The sequence below is a fragment of the Bos javanicus genome, chromosome 14 (genome assembly GCF_032452875.1).
Source record: "Bos javanicus breed banteng chromosome 14, ARS-OSU_banteng_1.0, whole genome shotgun sequence".
Classification (NCBI taxonomy): domain Eukaryota; kingdom Metazoa; phylum Chordata; class Mammalia; order Artiodactyla; family Bovidae; genus Bos; species Bos javanicus.
Genome location: NC_083881.1, coordinates 4,247,129 through 4,266,994, shown reverse-complemented (window position 1 = coordinate 4,266,994; position 19,866 = coordinate 4,247,129). Strand labels below are relative to the sequence as shown.

At 45.8% G+C, this 19,866-nt stretch overlaps 1 protein-coding gene across 4 annotated transcripts in view; it reads right to left on the bottom strand.

Annotated features, from left to right (window-relative positions):
• Positions 1 to 17,826, bottom strand: part of FAM135B (family with sequence similarity 135 member B) — a 263,682-nt gene extending 245,856 nt beyond the window's left edge. For 2 of the 4 annotated variants that reach the window (XM_061438527.1, XM_061438531.1), the window contains exon 1: positions 17,285 to 17,609. The gene's annotated coding sequence lies outside the window, so the exon portion shown is untranslated. Of the gene's footprint in view, positions 1 to 17,284; positions 17,610 to 17,739 lie in introns of those variants that run through there. The other 2 variants (XM_061438529.1, XM_061438530.1) reach the window with 2 other exon arrangements.
• Between the last annotated feature and the right edge of the window lie 2,040 nt (positions 17,827 to 19,866).

Below are 19,866 nucleotides of genomic sequence, written 5' to 3'. Positions count from 1 at the left end.
ACACAATGTGCCAGCAAATTTGGAAAAAATCTGGATGAAGCACAAGCTGGAATCAAGATTGTCAGGAGAAATACCAATAACCTCAGATATGCAGATGACACCACCCTTATGGCAGAAAGTGAAGAGGAACTGAAGAGCCTCTTGATGAAAGTGAAAGAAGAGAGTGAAAAAGCTGGCTTAAAGCTCAACATTCAGAAACCGAAAATCATGGCATCTGGTCCCATCACTTCATGGGAAATAGATGGGGAAACAATGGAAACAGTGACAAACTTTATTTTCTTGGGCTCCAAAATCACTGCAGATGGTGACTGAAGCCACAAAACTAAAAGATACTTGCTCCTTGGAAGAAAAGCTATGACCGACCTAGACAGCATATTAAAAGACAGAGACATTACTCTGCCAGCAAAGGTCCATCTAGTCAAAGTTATGGTTTTTCTAGCAGTCATGTATGGATGTGACAATTGGACTATATAGAAAGCTGAGCACCAAAGAACTGATGCTTTTGAACTGTGGTATTGGAGAAAACTCTTGAGAGTCCCTTGGACTGCAAGGAGATCCAACCAGTCCATCCTAAAGGAAATCAGTCCTGACTATTCATTGGAAGGACTGATGCTGAAGCTGAAGCTCCAATACTTTGGCCACTTGAAGCAAATAACTGACTCACTGGAAAAGACCCTGATGCTGGGAAAGATTGAAGGCAGGAGGAGAAGGGGATGATAGAGGATGAGATGATTGGATGGCATCACCAACTTGATGGATATGAGTCTGAGCAAGCTCTGGGAGTTGGTGATGGACAGGGAGGCCTGGCGTGCTACAGTCCATGGGGTTGCAAAGAGTCTAACACGACCGAGCAACTGAACTGAGCTAAATGGTATGAAAGCATTGGGAAGAAAGATGAACTATGAAATAGATTCAGTTTTCACACTGCTCACATTCTAATATGACAGAAAAAAAAATATGTAGCAAATGCCTCTATTAAAAGAATAAATACAGTATATACGAAAGAAATAAGGGGGGGAGGAAAGAGAGCATCAGAAAAGGAACAAATTCAAAAGAAACTTGAAATTATTTCTTAGTGGAAGAAAGCCCAACAGAAACAACAACAGGAGTCACCTCCTCGTCCTCCTTGTTTTAAAAATAGGGAGACAGGTAGCCACTATGGAGAACAGTATGGAGGTTCCTTACAAAACTAAAAATAAAGTTACCATATGACCCAGCGATCCCACTCCTGGACATATACCCAGAAAAAAATGAGGAACTCAAAAAAAAATACATGGACCCCAATGTTCATAGCAACACTATTTACAATAGCCAAGACATGGAAGCAACCTAAATGTCCATGGATAGGTGAATGGATAAAGAAGATGTGGTGTGTGTGTGCGTGTGTGTGGAACGTATATAAATGGAATAGTACTTATTCAGCCATAAAGAATGAAATACCATCTGCAGCAATTGGATGAACCTAGAGATGATCACACTAAAGTGGAGTCGGACAGAGAAAGACAAATACCCTATGATAGCACCTACATGTAGAATCGAAAAAATGATACAAACTAACTTATTTACAAAATACAAATAAACTTACAGACACAGAAAAGAAACTTATGGTTACCAAAGGGAAAAGGGTGGGAGAGAGATAAATTAGGCGTTTGGGATTAATGGATATATACTGTGTATAAAGTAGATAAACAAGGACCTACTGCATAGCACAGGGAACTCTACTCAATGTCTTGTAATCACCCATAAAGAAAAGGAATCTGAAAAATAATATATATACATATATTTAACTTAAAAACTTTGCTGTATATCTGAAACTAATACAACATTGTAAATTATCTATGCTCCAATAAAAAGTTGCTTGTTTTGAAAAAAAGTGAGCCTTAGAGAAGCAACGGAGAAGGCAATGGCACCCCACTCCAGTACTCTTGCCTGGAAAATCCCACGGACGGAGGAGACTGGTAGGCTGCAGTCCATGGGGTCGCTGAGAGTCGGACACGACTGAGCGACTTCCCTTTCACTTTTCACTTTTATGCATTGGAGAAGGAAATGGCAACCCACTCCAGTGTTCTTGCCTGGAGAATCCCAGGGACGGGGGAGCCTGGTGGGCTGCCGTCTACGGGGTCGCACAGAGTCGGACACGACTGAAGCGACTTAGCAGCAGCAGCAGCAGCAGCAGAGAAGCAAGTGCACTTGCTTCCGTTCCCGTCATTCTGTGAGCACTTTGCCAGCATTCCTGTTTTATAACTCAGCCTCATGAAAGGGATTAGGAATCAGAGGGCCCTAAATTGGAATTTGTACTCTAACTGTGATCATTTGTGCAATTTTCTGGCAAGTTACTCCATCTCTCTAAGCTTCAGAATCTCCATTTGTGAAAATGGTCTAGAAAGAATCTTTTCAGCTCATACAACTGTTGTGAGGAATCCAAGAGAAAATCCACGTCAAGTGGCTGGTTCAGGGAAAGTGTTCACATACGTGTTGAAGGTACATACGCATTAGTAAATGAATGAATGAAGGTTCAAGTGCACCGTCTGGAAGAAGAAATAAAACAAGTTACTACTGCCCGGGGTGTCTGCCTTCCCCTACTCTCCCACTGCAAAAATGTAAGTCCCGAGAGAGAGAGACTAAGTCTTGTCTTCTCAACAAGATTCCAGAATGTAGCATGAGGCCTGGCCCTAAGTACATGCTTGAGTAAACTTCTTTCACTAATAAAATGGCTCTTCCTTCTCAATTCTTTTGCTCTGTGTCAGGCATTTTTATAAGCCCTATGCCTGAGGTGGGCATATTGTCCAGGCCACCTATGAGGAAAGTGGCCTTGCTACCCTTCTATTTGACAGATAAAGCAACAGATTCTGTCCCAAGAAAGAGACAAAGAAGGACTTAAATCAATGTTTGATGTGCAGACAGTAACATTTATTGAGTCTTGCAATATGCCAGATACCATTCTAAACATTTTACTTATATTAATATTTGTTCTTTAATCCTCACAAAGATCTGAAAGCAGCACTATTGTATTTATTTGCTCATTTGGCAGCACTGGGTCTCAGCTGCAGCATGCAGGATCCTCCCTCTTCCGTGCAGCTTGTGGGATCCTGACTTGCAGCAGGCGAACTCTTGGTTGCAGAATGTGGGATCTAGTTCCCTGACCAGGGATGTAAGCCTGGCCTCCTGCATTGGGGGTGCAGAGTCTTAGCCTCTAGACCACCAGGGAAGCCCCAAGAGATACTATTTTTTTAATCCCAATTTTATAAATGCATAAATATAATCACAGCAGGGATGAGTAATCTGCCCATGGGCACACAGGTCACCAGGAGCAGAGCCAGGCTTTGAGCAGAGCCTCACTGTCACACTCAGCAGCCTTGAAGGGTTTAATTCTGTGGTCAAGCTACATCCAGCTCCTGTGGGAGGCCAGAGAAGATGACGGAGTCAGCCTTCAGAAGAGTGTTCATGCTCAGTCATATCTAACTCTTGGACCCCGTGGACTGCAGCCCGCCAGCCTCCTCTGTCCATGGGATTCTCCAGGCAAGACACTGGAGTGGGTTACCATGTCCTTGTCCAGGGGATCTTCCCAATCCAGGGATCAAATCTGCATCTCCTGCATTGGCAGCAGATTCTTTACCACTGAGCCACCTGGGAAGCTCCTCAGAAGGATGGAGAAAGGTTTTTCAAGAGATGATGACTGAGGTGAATCTGAATCAATGAAGAAGTTGCCCAGATGAAAGCGTGTCAGGGTATGATGTGGGGGGTGTGTGCAGATGTTTATGTGTGTGTGCGCATGTGTGTCTGTGTGTATTCACTCTCCATCTCTCTGGCAACCACAATCAGGACCCCAAGATTTTCTGCAAAGGAAACCTCAAGCACAGTGCACACTTCATTCCTGCCATGACTCACATTATATGTCCCTGGGCGCCAACCCAGCCTCAGTTTTAACTTAAAATGAGATTTATCCTAAAGCACATATTGATTTAAAGTTTAGATGTATAAATTAACATCCCAGAAGTTTTGACACGTACATTAATCACTGAATTTTGAATGAAAATTTCCAGGAGGATGTGCAATTAAACCACACAAAGAAAGCAAGGCAGATCTGCTGTTTCAGTAAGCACATTTTCTTTCATTTTGGATGGAGATAGTCAACTAAGTATAAAGTGGAAAGGCAAACACTTAAAATTCAAACTGCTTACCTACACAATTAAAGAAGACACAGACTTCTCCAGATTTCTTTCTTCTTTTTTTTAAAGGCCGCTAATTCCAGAAGTGTCTTTTCAAGTAAACATGCTGTATCCTTTTCATGTATAATCCAGAATCAAAAGACGCTGGAAGCAGACCTGTATTAAAGGTCATCAAACAAATCCTCTTCTCATCTTCTTCATATTCCAAGTCAAACAGAAGCTCAATTCCATTTCCCAAGTTTAAACAACTGCATGGTTAAAAGCCAAATATTTTGACTGAGTAGTTTTGGGCTTTTACTTTTGGTCTTTTGTTTTGCTTTGCTTTTATGATCTATAGCTTAATTTTAAATGCCCTTCACAAGGGACGCCTATGGGGTGGCTGAAAAGGAATAAGCCTTGGGATCAGGCCAGTTTCAGGGACGATTCAGGCTTCCTCTCTTGCTATCTGTGGGACTCAGCAAGTGATTTCCCCCTCTCTGTGCCTGCGTCTCTCCGGCTTTAAAGATCACTAGTAACACCTCCTGCATGAGGATTAAATAAAACTATCACCAGGGAAATATTTATGACAGTCACCAGCACAGAGAAGGTATTCCGAAACGGCTTCCTGTCTCTCTCATCTGTACTACATAGAACTCAATATCTGCCTGTCACTTTAAAAGGATTGATGATCATTTTTTTTTTTTGTCTCCAATACATGCATGTTTTTGGAAAGAAAGAGGAAAAGAGAAAGCCAAGGGAATCTCATTCTGATATTCAGAAGCAATTATATTAATATTCATTTTATTCTCCCAAAGGTTCACACCAGTCAGCACGCTAAAAAAAAAAAAAAAATCACGCTTGATGAATTCTACCTTGGGCACAAGATTCCAAAGATAATCTTATATTTAAACATTTCCTCTAAGCAAACTGAAAAAGGCCATTTATTCTTCGGTGCATTTTATATTCTGATTTAAAATCAATAAGGTTTCACAAAAACCACCGTTCAGTCATCCACTCTTCCCCTGTAGTAATACCTCTGCCATGAGGATGTGTGCCCAGAAATTAATTTTCAAGATGACTTATACCAAATGCTTTAAATATCAAATACTTTTATATTTAATTTTAGCAATTTTCAATGTAACTCATTTTAGAAATTATACTCCCATGCCTTCTTTCAGCAGAGTTTACAGACTGTAATTTAGTTCTTCCTTGATGACTCACTGTCACACTTCGGAACATAACTTATTGCTTTGTGCTATTATGCTTTGACGCACTCAAAGACCCCTCAAGCCTGAACATCTCCAAGTTCCTTCACTCAGGATCCAAAGGCTCCACCTAAGGGATTTCCCTTCGTCCACCCCATAGAGAGGTTCCATTCAAACAAGAGTCTCATTCAGGTTCTTCAGTTTTCACAGCAGGATGCCAACCTTACCATTCTCTGTGTGTGTGCTTAGTCGCTCAGTCGTATCCAACTCTTTGGGACCCCATGGACTGTATGTAGCCCACCAGGTTTCTCTATCCATGGGACTCCCCAGGCAAGAATACTGTGGGTTGCCGTATCCTCCTCCAAGGGATCTTCCCAGCCCAGGCATTACACCTGAGTCTCCTGTGTCTCCTGCATTGCAGGTGGATTCTTTACCCACTGAGTCATCGGGAAAGCCTTCACCACCCTCTGAGATGGCATTAAAGTTCACAAATGAGCCTTTACTTACAATAAACACTGATTAATCACCTATAGCATGTCAAGTATTACAACAGTGTTGAGTTTGCTTTATTTTTTCATTCAATTTTCATTAACATCTTCTTATGAGTTGCCTGTTTTTGTTGTTTCACACTTAAAGAAACTAAGATCAGTGCAGGTAATGTAACACAATATCCTCAAGAGAAGTTGAGGTTATGGCAGGGTTATCAGGAGAGCGCTGCTGGAATTACATACCATAGACCCATAAGGAGGGAACTCCTAGAAAAGAGGGATAATGGATGGACCTAGAGATTGTCATGGGGCTTCCCAGGCAGCACCAGTGGTAAAGAACCTGCCTCCCAATGCAGGAGACAAAAGAGATGCTGATTTGATTCCCTGGGTTGGGCTTCCCTGGTGCCTCAGACACTAAAGAATCTTCCAGCAATGCGGGAGACCTTGGTTTGATTCCTGGGTTGGGAAGATCCCCTGGAGAAGGGAATGGCAACTCACTCCAGTATTCTAGCCTGGAGAATCCCATGGACAGAGGAGCCTGGTGAGCTACAATCCATGGGGCTGCAGAGTCGGACATGACTGAAATGACTTAGCACACACAGAAATTATCATATGAAGCAAAGTAAAAGAAACACAAATACTGTATTGTATCACTTATATGTGGAATCTGAAATATGATGCAAATGAACTTCCCTACAAAACAGAAACAGACTCATAGACATAGAGAAAAGACTTGTTGCTGGGGGTGTGCAGGGGAGGGATGAATTGGGAGTTTGAGATTAACAGATGTAAACTATTATATATAGAATGCATAAACAACAATCTCTTACAGTACAGCATAGAGAACTATTGATATACTGAATATATAAGTGTAAAATATAGCAAGCAAAGAGAGGAAGCCAGGTTCAATACATTATTCGGTGCGTCTATAACAAGTATGAGACATGAATGAATATATGGCTGAGTGGAATAGAAGAAAAGCTATCCAAGCTGAGAAGCTGAAAGCCAAGGTGCTATCGGGGCATTCAGCTTGACTAGGAAGGCATCTAAGATAATGGCAGGTGCTGAAGCAAACAAGACCCAGGGACCAGAATGAATGGAGACTGGACAGCAATGTGTGAGCAAAAGACCAGTCTGTGACTGGTCAGTCCAATAGGCACCAGCATAGCTGGCAGCCCACTGTAACTTTCCTACAATGCTCTTAAGAGAAGAGTAAGGGGGAGATTTCCCTGGTAGTCCAGTGGTTAAGACTTGCACTTCCACTGCAGGAAGCATGGGTTTGATCCCTGCTTGAGGAACTAAGATCTGGTATGTTGTGTGGCATAGCCAAAAATAAACCTAAAAAAAAAAATTATATCAATGCAAAAAAATCCATGATGAACTAAACTTTTAATGTTTTTAAGAAATGTATGAGCAGGAGAAGGTGTGGCTAAATGGGGAAAGGAACCCACAGCAGGGCTCCCTGGGCTCCAAGCATTACACAGCTTAAGGAGACCCTTTTAGTCATGTTTACACAACTGCCTAATGCGAACAGACATTCTAAGGGGATCACAGGGTTGTGCGACCGAACATTGTGAGCTCCCCAAGAAGCAGCTATGGGGAGGTTTGTTTGTCTTAAAGGAGGACTTGGAGGGAGCTCTAATGGGAAGAAGTGGAAACATCAGTTAGAATGTGGTAGACCTACTGGTGCTTCACCCTGCCCCCTGCCCCAGGCTCGTGTGTGCCCATCACTGAGTTACCGTGTTGGCTGGTAATAACCCATTATTGCTCTGTCCTCCAAAGGACTTTCCTGAGCTGACAGGAGCTGCCTGCCCCAGAAATACTTGGGTAGACAGATCCCCCAGAGTTGGCTCCACAAGAATGGTCTTGCTTGCTTCAGGATGGAAAGCAGATCCGGCTGAGCTTAGGTGAGGCACCCACACCTACGCCTGCCTTCTTCCCTGCCTATTTCTGCTCTCCTCACTCCCTCTGAGGTTTCCACTGAGAGCAGCCTCTCAACCAATCACCTGTACAAGATCCATCTTGGGATGCGACAGGTAAGTCTGTGTCACAGAACCTGAGGCAGGAAGCAGGGGGGACCACTCCACAGAGGCCACATAACTGTCCGGGGTCACTTGGCTGACAAATGTCAGAACTAGGATAACCATCCAACCAGGTTTGTCCAGGACTGAGGGTAGTCCCAGGATGCCAGACTCTTAGTTTGCAAACTTGAACAGTCCCAGAAAAAAAAAAAGAGAGAGAGAGAGAGAAGTTGGTCACTGTAGTCAGACTGGGATTCAGTCTCAGGTCTAGGGAATTCCCTGGAAGTCCAGGGGTTAGGATTCCAGGCTTTTGCTGCTTAGAGTTGGGGTTTGATCCCTTGTTGGGGAACTAAAATCCCACAAGCCATGAGGTGAGGCCAAAACAAACGGATCCAAGGCAGTCACATTCTAAACAGCCCCCGGCTCTAGGAAGTGTCTTTCATTAAAATGCGTGTTGAATATTAGGAAACTTATTCCTATTAAAAACTAAAAAGGAATAAAAAAAATAAATAAATAAAATAAAATAAAATGCGTGTTGATTTATGTATAACCTAGGCACCTACTCGCTCAGGCATCAACAGAGAACACACCACCCCATGGTGCCCACAAAGGGATGTCTGTAGGCTTTGAAACCACCCCATCCCTCTCCTAGAACACAGATTCTTATTTGGGGTCCACGGAAGGAAGGGCTTCAGGGGATCCATAACCCTTCTGATAAAAGTGTTGTTTCTTTCTTTCTTTTTGTTTGTTTTTTGGAGAATGACTGCAGATTTCATCAGATCCTCAAAGTGATCCTCAACGTAATGAAGGTTAAGAACCATTGTCCAGGAACACATTGCTTTTATTTCCAGATTAAGTTGAACAGTGGGGTGCTGCACTTCTGTCTCATACTTGCTGGCCTCAAGCAGAGCTGTTTCCCACCTCGCTGGCCAAAACACCCACCTCTGCATTTACTAGAGCATAGTGGGTGGGAATCATCTACCTTCATCCCCAGGTTGTCTTCATCTCAGTACCGGGAGAAATTTTTCCTTTTTTTTTTTTTTTTTTAATTTAAATGGAAACTTGAAACATATTTGTCAGGGTTGGCTGAGAAAACAGGAAGGGGAGGTGGTTCCCTGCAGGGAGCGGGTGCATAAGGGACCAGGAAGTGTTTCAGTGTCCCCACCTGATGATCAGGAGCTTGGAACGGCACTTATATAGGACTGTGGGTATTTGTGTTAATTGGAAGAGTGTTATTCTATTACTGGAGATTCCTGGTATTAATTCCTCTATATGCACTTTAATGAATATGGGCTCTATGCTCACTGAGTGCCAGGAAATCTCTTCTAGGAACTTGGTGCAGCTATAAACACGACAAACTCCCTGCACCACGGAGCTTACCATCTTCAATGGAGATAATCAATTAAACAAGCAAATACATATGTAATAATATTAAAACAGTTATACAGTGATGAGTGATGTGGAGAAAAATGAAGCAAGCTCTGAGGGGCTATTTGACTAGGGTGGTCCAGGGAGACTTCTATAAAGAAAAGACTGGATGAGGGGAAAGAGCCCTGGAAACATCAAGGCTGACTTCCTAGCCGGCAGTATGGAGACAGAGTAAAAAGCCCTTAAGGGAAGAGGAAATTCTAGAATGTGTGTTTTGTATTTTTTTTTTTCTTTTTTTGAATGGGTTGAATAGGCGGTGTTATCGACCTTGTGAGTCTAAAAGAACACTTTTATTTCCTCATTCTATATACTCCCTGGGGTGATCACTGCTCCCCCCATGCTCTCAATTAACATCTATGTGCTGATGATCTTCTAAGCTCAGATTCAAGTCAAGAACTCCTTTCTGAGCTTGACTGATAACTCAAATTGCATAAAACATACATGGGTTTCCACAGAGATCTAAAAATCTACTTATCCAAAATAGAAGTCATCATTTCCCCCTGAAAATCTCTTCCTTCCCCTGTGTCCCCAGGCCAGTGAACAACATCAAGGCCAATCCATTAGAAAATTAGGAGTCATCCTTGATAATTCTGCACTTTCAGATACTGTATATTGAGTCATCCATACTTCCCAGTGTTCACCTGCCTTAATATTTCTGAAGTTTATTCTCCTTTCTTTATCTCTGTGACCTTAACCATGGTCAGGACCATCACTACCTCCTGCGATGACCTCCAATCACATCTCTACACGTCCTGACTTGCTCCCCTCACATGCACTCTCTCTACTGCAGCCAGAATCCAAAATACACTTCTGTGTCTGTCATTTCCCACTGTAAAATCCTCTCACTGCTGAATGAAGCTGAAAGCATCACATTTGCTGGTTTCAAATTACATCACAAAGCCATAGTCATTAAAACAGCACGGTCATGGTAAAAAACAGACACATAGAAAGGGCAAAAATAAACCCACACATATACAGTCGACTAATCTTTGACAAGGGTGTCGTGAATACACAATGAGGAAAGGATAACCTCTTTGATAAATGGTGTTGGGAAAACTGGACACTCACATGCAAATGAATAAAACCAAACCCTTATCTTACACCTTGCACAAAAATCAACTCAAAGTGGAGAACAAAAGATTTGAAGCCAAAAATCTCCTAGGGATACATAGCAGGGAAAGTTACAAATGCAAGTCTTCACGATGACTTTTTGGATACAGCACCAAAAGCACAGGCAACAACAGTGAAAATTAAATAAGTGAGACCACATTAAACTAAAAAAACTCGGCATAGACAAGGAAATAATTGGCAGCGTAAAAAGGCAACTTACAAAAGAGGAGAAAATTTTGGAAGCTATATATCTGATAAAGAGTTAATATGCAAAATATCTAAGGAACTCAGACAACTCAATAGCGCAAAAAAAAAAAAAAAAAAAAAGATAAGTGTTGGCAAGGATGTGGAGAAAAGGGAACTCTGGTGCACTGTCGGTGGGAAGATAAATCAGTACAGCCATTATGGAAAACAGCATGAAAGTTTCTTTAAGAAATTTAAAATAGAACTACCATATGACTCAGCAATCCCATTTCTGGGTGTATGTCCAAAAGAATTGAAATCAGGATCTCAAAGAGATATCTGCAATCCTACACTCACTGCAGCATTCTTCACAACAGCCGAGATACAGAAGCAGCAATGCACACGTGTGGACGAATGAATGAAGATGTGGATGCAGACAATGGACTGTTACTCAGGCTTTAAAATAATTAAGGAAACCCTGTCATTTGTAACAACATAAAAGGAGGATATAATGCTAAGCAATATAGATCAAAATGTGTACAATCTCATTTAAAGGTGAAATCAGACAGTCAAACTCACAGAAACAGCAGGTGCAATGGTGGTCACCAGCGGCTGGGGGAGGGGCACATGGGGACACACTGGTCAGAGGTGCATGCGTGCTAAGTCGTCTCAGTTGTGTCTAACTCTTTGTGACCCCATGGACTGCAGCCCACCAGGCTCCTCTGTCCATGCGATTCTCCAGGCAAGAATACTGGAGTGGGTTGCCATTTCCTACTGCAGGGAATATTCCTGACCCAGGGATCAAACCTGAGTCTCCTGAATTGCAGGTGGGTTCTTGACCACTAGAGCCACCTGGGAAGCCTTTGGCCAAAGGTACAAAGTTTTAGTTCTGTAAGATGAGTAAGCTCTGAAGAGCTAATTCAGAGAATGGTGACTATAGGTAACAATACTGTATTGTACACTTGAAATTTGTTAAGATGGGGGATAATAAGTGTTCTCATCACATCTGATTTTAGTTTCTCAAAGATCTCTCTAGCTGCCCTGTGCAGAGTATAGTGAAGGTGCACATATGGAGCAGAGATGCCCATTTAGAGGCTCTTGTGTTTGTTCAGGTGACAGATGAAGGTGCTGGGTGCAGTAAAGATGTAAAGAAACCTCTGAGTGTCGCCCATGATCCCTCCCTCCTATTGACCCACATTCAAGGTCAAAAGGCCTTACAGTGTTCCTCTGATATTTTTATGACAAAGGAAGTAGCTTGTTCATTCAACTGACCCCTCTCCATCTCTCCCTCATTAGGATTCCTGCTCTCACTATCCCCTATCCATCACTTCTCTTCATCTTAATTCCCCTTCTTGAATTCAAGACTTTTTTTTTCTGATGGCACCCAGTGGCATGTGGAATCCCAGTTCCCCAACCAGGGATCAATCCTGTCTTGAAAATAGGAAGTCCTATCCACCGGACCATGAGGGAAGTCCTAAATTCAAGACTCTTATCTGAAAAGTCTCCAGAGAGGCCATCATATTTCTGGCTTGAACCATCTTCTTGACTCTAAACTCTATTCTGAAGCTAGGGAGAGTTGTCGGTCCACTTCTAAACCTCTCCATGTTTCCCAAGACCTTCAGGTTAGAGGACAAGCTCCTTGGCTGGCCTCAAAAGACTTGCCAAGACGTGCCCCTCTTCTGTCCCCAGCCTCAACAGACACCGCTTTACTTGTGTTCCAGCCTTGCCCATTCATATCACTTCTTCACTACCCCCAGCCTCCACGGCTTTACAGGTTACCTCCTACTGAGGGCCCCTCCCCCTACTTGGAAATTTCTGTAGATTTCTTTTAGGCCCTCTCTCTTCTGTGAGGGCTTCCCAGGTGGCACGAGTGGTAAAGAAACCACCCGTCAATATAGGAGACAAAAGAGATGAGGGTTGGATCCCTGGGTTGGGAAGATCCCCTGAAGGAGGGCATGGCAACCCACTCCAGTATTCTTGCCTGGAGCATCCCATGGACAGGGGAGCCTGGTGGGCTATAGTCCATGGGGTCACAAAGAGTTAGACATGACTGAAGCACCTTAACACAACGCACTCTTCTGTGAAGACTTTCTTGACAGTCCCTCCCAGGAAATGTATCAAATGTCTCTCCCCTTTGCTTTCCAGAACCCAGCCTTGCCTAGTTCGTTCTTCTGTTTCCATGCCTGATCCCCAAATACCTGGGGCAGCTCTTGGCCTTGCTCACAGGTGAAACCCCTGCCCTGGTGTGATGAGTCACACGCAGCAGGCTCTTGATTCAAATTTCCTGACCTGGGCACACACAGTGCCTGTCCAACCACATCAGAGGTGGAAGGCCATGGGAAAGAGCCTTGGCCCAGCTGGCCAATTTCACTTGTGATGCTAAAACCTCCCTTGAGAATTGCTCCTGAAATCAGTGTGCAGCCATCTAGAAATGATTCATGCTTGAACAGAAATATTTGATGTTGCTGAGCACCCAGAGTCTGGGAAGCTCAGCGAATATAAGGGATATCTGTGAATCCCCTCCAGTTCTTGAAGGTAAGACAGAGTTTCATCCACACAATGTCTTATATTTTTAATGAAAGAGATCTTCCAGGATGGACAGAGCAGCAGACTATCTTACTTGAGGCCAGGTAAGAAGCAGGGTAGGACAAGGAGAGATGGTAGGGTGCACTCAATACCTGCTTAAGTCCCATGACCATGGGACAATTCTAAAAGAGAAATATGGTGGGGAAGAAGCCGGTATACAGGCATGAGCTGTGCTTAGTCGCTCAGTCATGTCCAATTCTTTGCGATCCCATGGACTGTAGCCCATGTATCCCCAAGGACTGTAGACTTTGTCCACAGGCAAGATCCCTTTTTTTTGTTTTGTTTTGTTTTGTTTTTAAACATGTAGATTTATTTTAGATTGGTTTGGTACATGATACAGATTGGTTTTGCAGTTTTTAATGAACTGAAATTTGTCCACAGGCAAGAATACTGGAGTGGGTTGCCACACACCCCCCTCCAGGGGATATTCTTAACTTGGGGATTGAACCCAGGTCTTCCACACTGTAGGCAGGTTCTTTATCAGCTGAGGCCATGTGCATTAAAATGTAGTATTTGGACAAGTGACAAGCTTTGACCCAAAAGACAGCCAGAGGGCCACAGAGGTAACCTTGGTGAGGACAAATATTAATTAACAGATGGGAACACTGAAATCAGGAAGATGGGGCCACCAAAATCACCCAGACTGTTTATAGATGAATAAACAGAGGCCCACAAAGGTGAGGAGGCCAGGTCGACAGTCCTGTGAGCAGTTAGCTTCAGAGTCGGGATGAGCACTCAGCACTCAAATCTAAACTTTGAGCTTATTCCACTGTTTCCTGGCATCCTACATGGAAAGAGGGCCCTTAGAAACCACCATCCTCCTATTAGTAGCTTTTCTACCCCTGCCTGTCCTCTGCCCCCAGCGCCCTCTAAAAGATAAATGAAACACAGGCATAAAGAGAGAATGCATTTGGGGACATTTCTCAAAAAAGTTGGAACTTCTATTATGGGCAATTACATCTGTCATTTGGAAATTACAGATATCGTGAATTATGTGCCAGGCATGTCACTTTTCTTATAACGTATGCCTTGCCAACCCGTCGTGAAAGGTAGCTGCCATTATAACAGTACAGAGACAAGGCAGATGGCTGAGGGGACAAAGCGAGGCACTGAAGGTCACAGAGAGCTAACAAGTGTAAGAGTCAGTGTTTCCAGCTCACTTTGTCTTACGTTGTGTAATCAGACACAGAGATTTTGCTCATTTTCTAGGACCAAAAAAAATGAAAAGAAATAAGGTACTGGGATTGCTTTTCACTGCACAGCTTCCCGTTCATCCCTAGCGCTTGGCGTCTTCAAGATACAGGGATCACCATATTTCACAAATGAGAGAACAGGAAGGCCATGAGTCCTTGTCCCGGGTCCTCTTAGTACCAGGATTCAAATCTAGGCCTTCCTGATCCAGCCTATGTGCTTTTCCATTACACTGGAGCTGAAATCAAGGAAAGATATTGAATGGAGTGAAGTACATTTTCAGTTTAAAATACGCCATCAGATGTTTCCAGCAAATGCTATAGGAAGGCCATTCAACACCAGATTACCGTTATTCTAAAGTACCCGCTGAAAAAGATATGAGCATTTTTAAGACAAAATATGGGTTTTTGTTCGCCTTCACTCTGCTTCAGTGGGTTGACCCTAAATAACGCACAACAACCCAGCAAGCATCCTTCAGGCTTACTGCACAGACTGAGACTGAGGAAGGCAACTCGGTCAGCCTTTGTGCAGCCTCTTCTGGGGCTGGCGGTCATGCTGCAGGTAAGACTTGTGCACGCCTTCAACAACCATCTGTCACGACAGCGGCTGTGCCAGGTGCAGGGACGACAATTGGGATAGAATAGAACCCAGATCCTGCCCACAGGAAGCATGGAATCTAGAATGCAAGCGACAACATGACACAGCACAGGCTGTCACAGAGCAGGTCCAAAGTGCTGTGGGAGCACAGGGGAGAGTCCAGAAAGGCTTCCTGGAGGAAGGGGCATTTGAGTTGTGTCGTGAACAGAAAAAGGAAATGAGAAATGGTCCATTTGAGGCAGAGAGACCAGCGTGAGCAATCTCAGGGTTAGAAAAGAGCAGAGAATGGTATAAGACAGTCCAGCCATGCCATCAAGCTATAAGCCTTCAAACTGGCGAAGATTTGGTAAACACCTGGCATTACAGAGCACAGCTGGGTGAAGGTGAACTTTGCCCCAACGAGCTCACAATGTGCGTCCAACGAATCCATCTAAGCAGCACTGAAATGAGTCCCCACCATGTGCAAACCGCTGTTCACAGGGGAAAATGCTTAGTCCAGCCCTGCGGAGAGCAAACCTCAGTGTTCCCAAACTAGATAAGTACTGCATTTGATGCCAAAGCCCTTGACCTTCAACATCTGCAGGCAAGGATGACATGCTGTGTTTCCTCTGATAAAGCCCTCTTTATATTTCCCTGAGTGTATCTTGGACCAGACTACAGGGTTTCAGCTGTGAGTCACTGACCGGTATTTCTACTCCTTGTTCATAGCTGAAGCGCATTAAATGATCTGAGAAAGGGAGTTTCTTTAGAAAACAATGATAATTCCTTTTATTTGCATGAGACATTAGGTTTTGAAAAGTTCTTCCCCATCCACCCTCCCCATCATCCCACCTGACTGTCTCAAGAGCCTGGCAAGCATCAAGAACTGTTAGCATCCCCATTCCACAGATGAGACAAGGGAGTCTCAGTGAGGTGGGGAAATTCAAGGTCACACAGCAAGTGTATGAAGAAATCAAGGCTCCCATCAATGTTTCCTGGCTCCCAAATCATGTCCTCTTTTCTCTACACCTCACCATCTGCCTGGAATACAGTAATATCATTCTCATTAAGACAGAAATCCCAAATGAAAGGCTGGTCAAGTCACAACCCCACAGGCAACATAACTACAGCATAAATTAAAAGCCCAATTAAAGAACATGGCCTTTTAACTGGGACTTATCACTATCCCCAGAAGCCCGAGTATAAAGAGAGAGCCTGTAAAAGTCAATGGCTGCCCATCTCAGAAATTACCCAGAGACCCACTTACCCATATGCAGAAGAGACGTTAGACCCAAATTATTCACCCAACTTCATCTCCCTCCTCTACAGTCTTCTGGAGCCCTGACCCCTGCTGAGCTGGGTTTGGAATCATGCCCAAACCTTTGCCCCTCTCTCTGGTCTCCAGACAAGGTTAACAGTCCATCCTCTGAGAATAGCACTGGTGCCTCTCAGCTCTGACACATCCCCTAATACCAGGAACAGCAGAACCTGATGGAAAAACAATGCCTCCGTAGTTCAAACAGAGAACTGAAGCTGAATTTTCTAGCTGTTTGAAAGTGAAATAGTTTGCCCACAGCTGGTGTCCTCTTTGGCCAAGGGGACAAAGAGTATTATTATAATCCCTAAAAGTCTTATTTTGCTGACAATAGTTGTAAGGACAGCTAGACATGAGTTAAGGGGAAAAAAAGAGGGAAATTTTTGACCGTTCATTTATAATTTTATATCTATTCCCACTCCACCCGTTATGGCCAAAGGCAATCATGTGATAAACTTCAGGGATACCCTGGGTCCAAAGATGGTAACAGTTACCACTCCCCCTTATCTAAATATCCCTTCCAGTTGCTAGGCTTGAAACTGACTTTACAAAACAAGACCTGGTGAGCGCTCTGCTCCCTTTCCGTGTCAAATACCACCCACCCTTGCCCCTGGCCAAGCCACAGGGTCAGCCTGGACCACAGAGAACCACTATCCCTGCCTCAGTTCTTCCCAACATGGTCCTCCCCCCAGCCTGCTCTGGGTCAAGGGCTCCGAGAACCTGCCTGCAGAAGGGTCGGGATGTGCCCTCTCAGCCTCCACCTGGGACTTCCGTGGGGATCACCTCATTAACCCAGCGTCTCCCCACCAAGTCACATCAGATTGCCCCTTGTACCCTCTCAAGACGTGTCCAGATGTGCCCTGAGACTAGAAGACAGAGACTGGTGGAGACAGAAGGAGATAAAGCACATTTCGCGGCGGCGGAATCCCTGTTAAGTAAGAAAGGCATCCAACTAGCAACCACGCTTCCAGAAACGTCACTGCCACAGAGGACAGAGTTTTGCAGCTGCCGAGCCTGGAGCGCTCTCACCTACCTGTCTTCCCACTGCAGGGCTCCCCTCTCTCACCTCCGGGGCCACCAGCTCCTCGGTCCCTCACTCAGCTCTTTCCGCCTCTTTCAGTCGCCAACACTTGCAGCGGCAATGGGAGGACCGCGGAGTCCGGGCACCTGCGAGCTGGGTCTCGGGTCCCCGCAGCAAGGCTGCCTGGAGGAGGAGCGAGAGGCTGCTGCCCTCGCCGCCGCCGCCGCCGCCGCCGTGGTGCTGATGCGGTTGCTATGGTTATGGAACTCCGCAACTGCCCCCCTCTCGGCGCAACAGCTGCCCGGCCGCGGCCTCTTCCGGGGCAGCCCCGGTGAAGCGGGGCCGGGTGGCAAGGCTGCCAACGCTGGCGAAAAGGACCCGCCGCCACCACTGCGAAAAGGCAAAAAAGGACCGAGCGCCCGCGCCCGCGCCCGCGCTCTCGGCTCTCGCCCGCTGGCTCCGCTCACCTCCGCGCCCTCGCTTCTCCCCTTCCCTCGCCGGGACGCGGCCAGACCCCGGCACCCGGCGCGCAGCGCGCCCTCGCGGCCTGGAGAGCCGTTCCTGCCGCCGCCGACTGGCCCGGTTCCCCGCAGCCCTGCGCACCGCCCCGAGGCTGCGCGTCGGGCGCGGAGGCGCGGCGCCCCCTTTCCCCAGCCTCGGCCCTCTCCGCCGCCAGTCGGCGACGGGAGCCCGCGGGCCGGGCCGGATGCCCAGGAGCCAGACCCCGCCCGCTCGCCTGCCCGCCCGCCCGGCCCGTGTAAGGGGGCGCAAGCAGCTCGAAGCCCACCGGCTCCCGCCAGCCAGTTCTGGCCGCGAGCATGCTCAGTCTTCGCCTCGGGAGTTGCCCTCCCGAATTAAAGACTAGGATGCCCGGGGAAATAGAAAGGTTCTCTCCAGACCTCACTCTGCCCTCTTCCCTGCCCAGGGAGGCGGGGTACGGATGACAGGAGTTAGAGCAGGCGGCAGTGATGGTAAACTTTGAAGAGGGGCCTAGGGGCAACACATGAGATGCCCGAGAAAGGGTGAATGCCCTAAGCAATCAATATTCCCAATACAGTCAGCAGTGGCTGTCAATCAATTTGCTAACCCATCATTGGCTAGTCACCTACTTCATGCTGGACATTAAAGATTCAGACATGTCTACGATTTGGTCCCCGGAAGAGGGGAGAAGACTGAGGAGAGTTAAACCAACTCCCCGCCTACTGAGCATGCTTAACCAGGCACTGCACATGGAGAGGTCTCTAATTCTTGCCATCTCTGTTTTAGGAAGGACTCCAGGCACCCATGATACAGATAAGAGCCTCAAAGACAAAAGCCAAGATTGGGACTGCAGAGACCAGTGCTTCCTCCTTTAGACTGGGTTGCACTAATTCACAATCCAAGAAGAGATGTGCTTGTAACCAAACTGTTACAACTAGGGTGATTAGTGTCTAACCCAAAGGAATGTGCCCCAAGACCTATGTTCCCACTCACCCCCAACTCCTAATGGGGTAAATAGCATTATGGCTTATCACTGTGAAGCCTTCTTCTTCATTTCCTGCTCTGCTCATGAAGAGGAGAGGAGCACAGAGATACTATAGAAACTGAGGCCTCTAGGCAGTCAGGAGTAGGGAGCTGTGTGGACATTACCCATGTATCGGGACCCAGGGGTCTCCCCATGGACACCAATCACAGATCCCTGGTGGTCAACAAGATATCCAATATCATGCAACTGGAGCACTGCCCTCTAGGTCCTCAGGTGCCCTTGCCCCATGCCCTCATGTAGACAGAAACTCAGGGCCCTGCTCCAAACTGGTGCATTCTCAGCTCGGCTGAATGAGGCTCTGAACAGCTAGGGGACTACAAGAGGTCTTGAGAAAAGCCCTCCCTGACCACTGCCCAGGATGGGTCTAGGTGGAACCAACTAAAAAGCAGAAGTAACCCTCCACAGTTACCCCACCAGCCAGGGACTGACCCACCATCCGTCAGATCACACAAGCCAGAGACCTAGCATCACCCTGGGGTCCTGGGCTCCCTGCCTGCTTGTCTTTACCCATCCCATTCCACTTGACCCACACACACCTAATGAGATACCACCTTCGGTCATTTCCACCATGTAAGCAGCAATCAACGTTGTCATTAGCAGGGACCTCGCAGGAATTTTTTTTTTTTAATGTCTTACAGTAGGAGGCAATGAGTACTAGTGTCTCTAGAGAAATGGGTCTCAGCATTATGGTTTGAGGTGGCCATCTCCAGATGGGACAGGAAGACACTGACAGACACAGAGCTCAGTCCAGCTCCAGGTGAAAGGTAACACCCCACATGAAGAGCTGAGAGATACAGCTGAGTGTGGGGAGCTCCTGGCTGCGTTTGGTTCTGGAGGGAAGGAGGTAGCCCCCCTCACAGGACCAGAGGGGCTCGAGCCCCTTCAGAATGAGCAAGCGATGACAGCTGAGTGGACCTGCATTGTCTCACTTTGTTGTAGAAAGCAGGCTTTCGATGGTGACATCCTGTGGCAAAAAGAAGCAACTGTCTTTTCATGTGCCTGTTGGTCATCTGTATGCCCTCTTTGGAAAGTGTCTATCCGATCTTCTGCTCGGTTTTTAGTCTTAGTT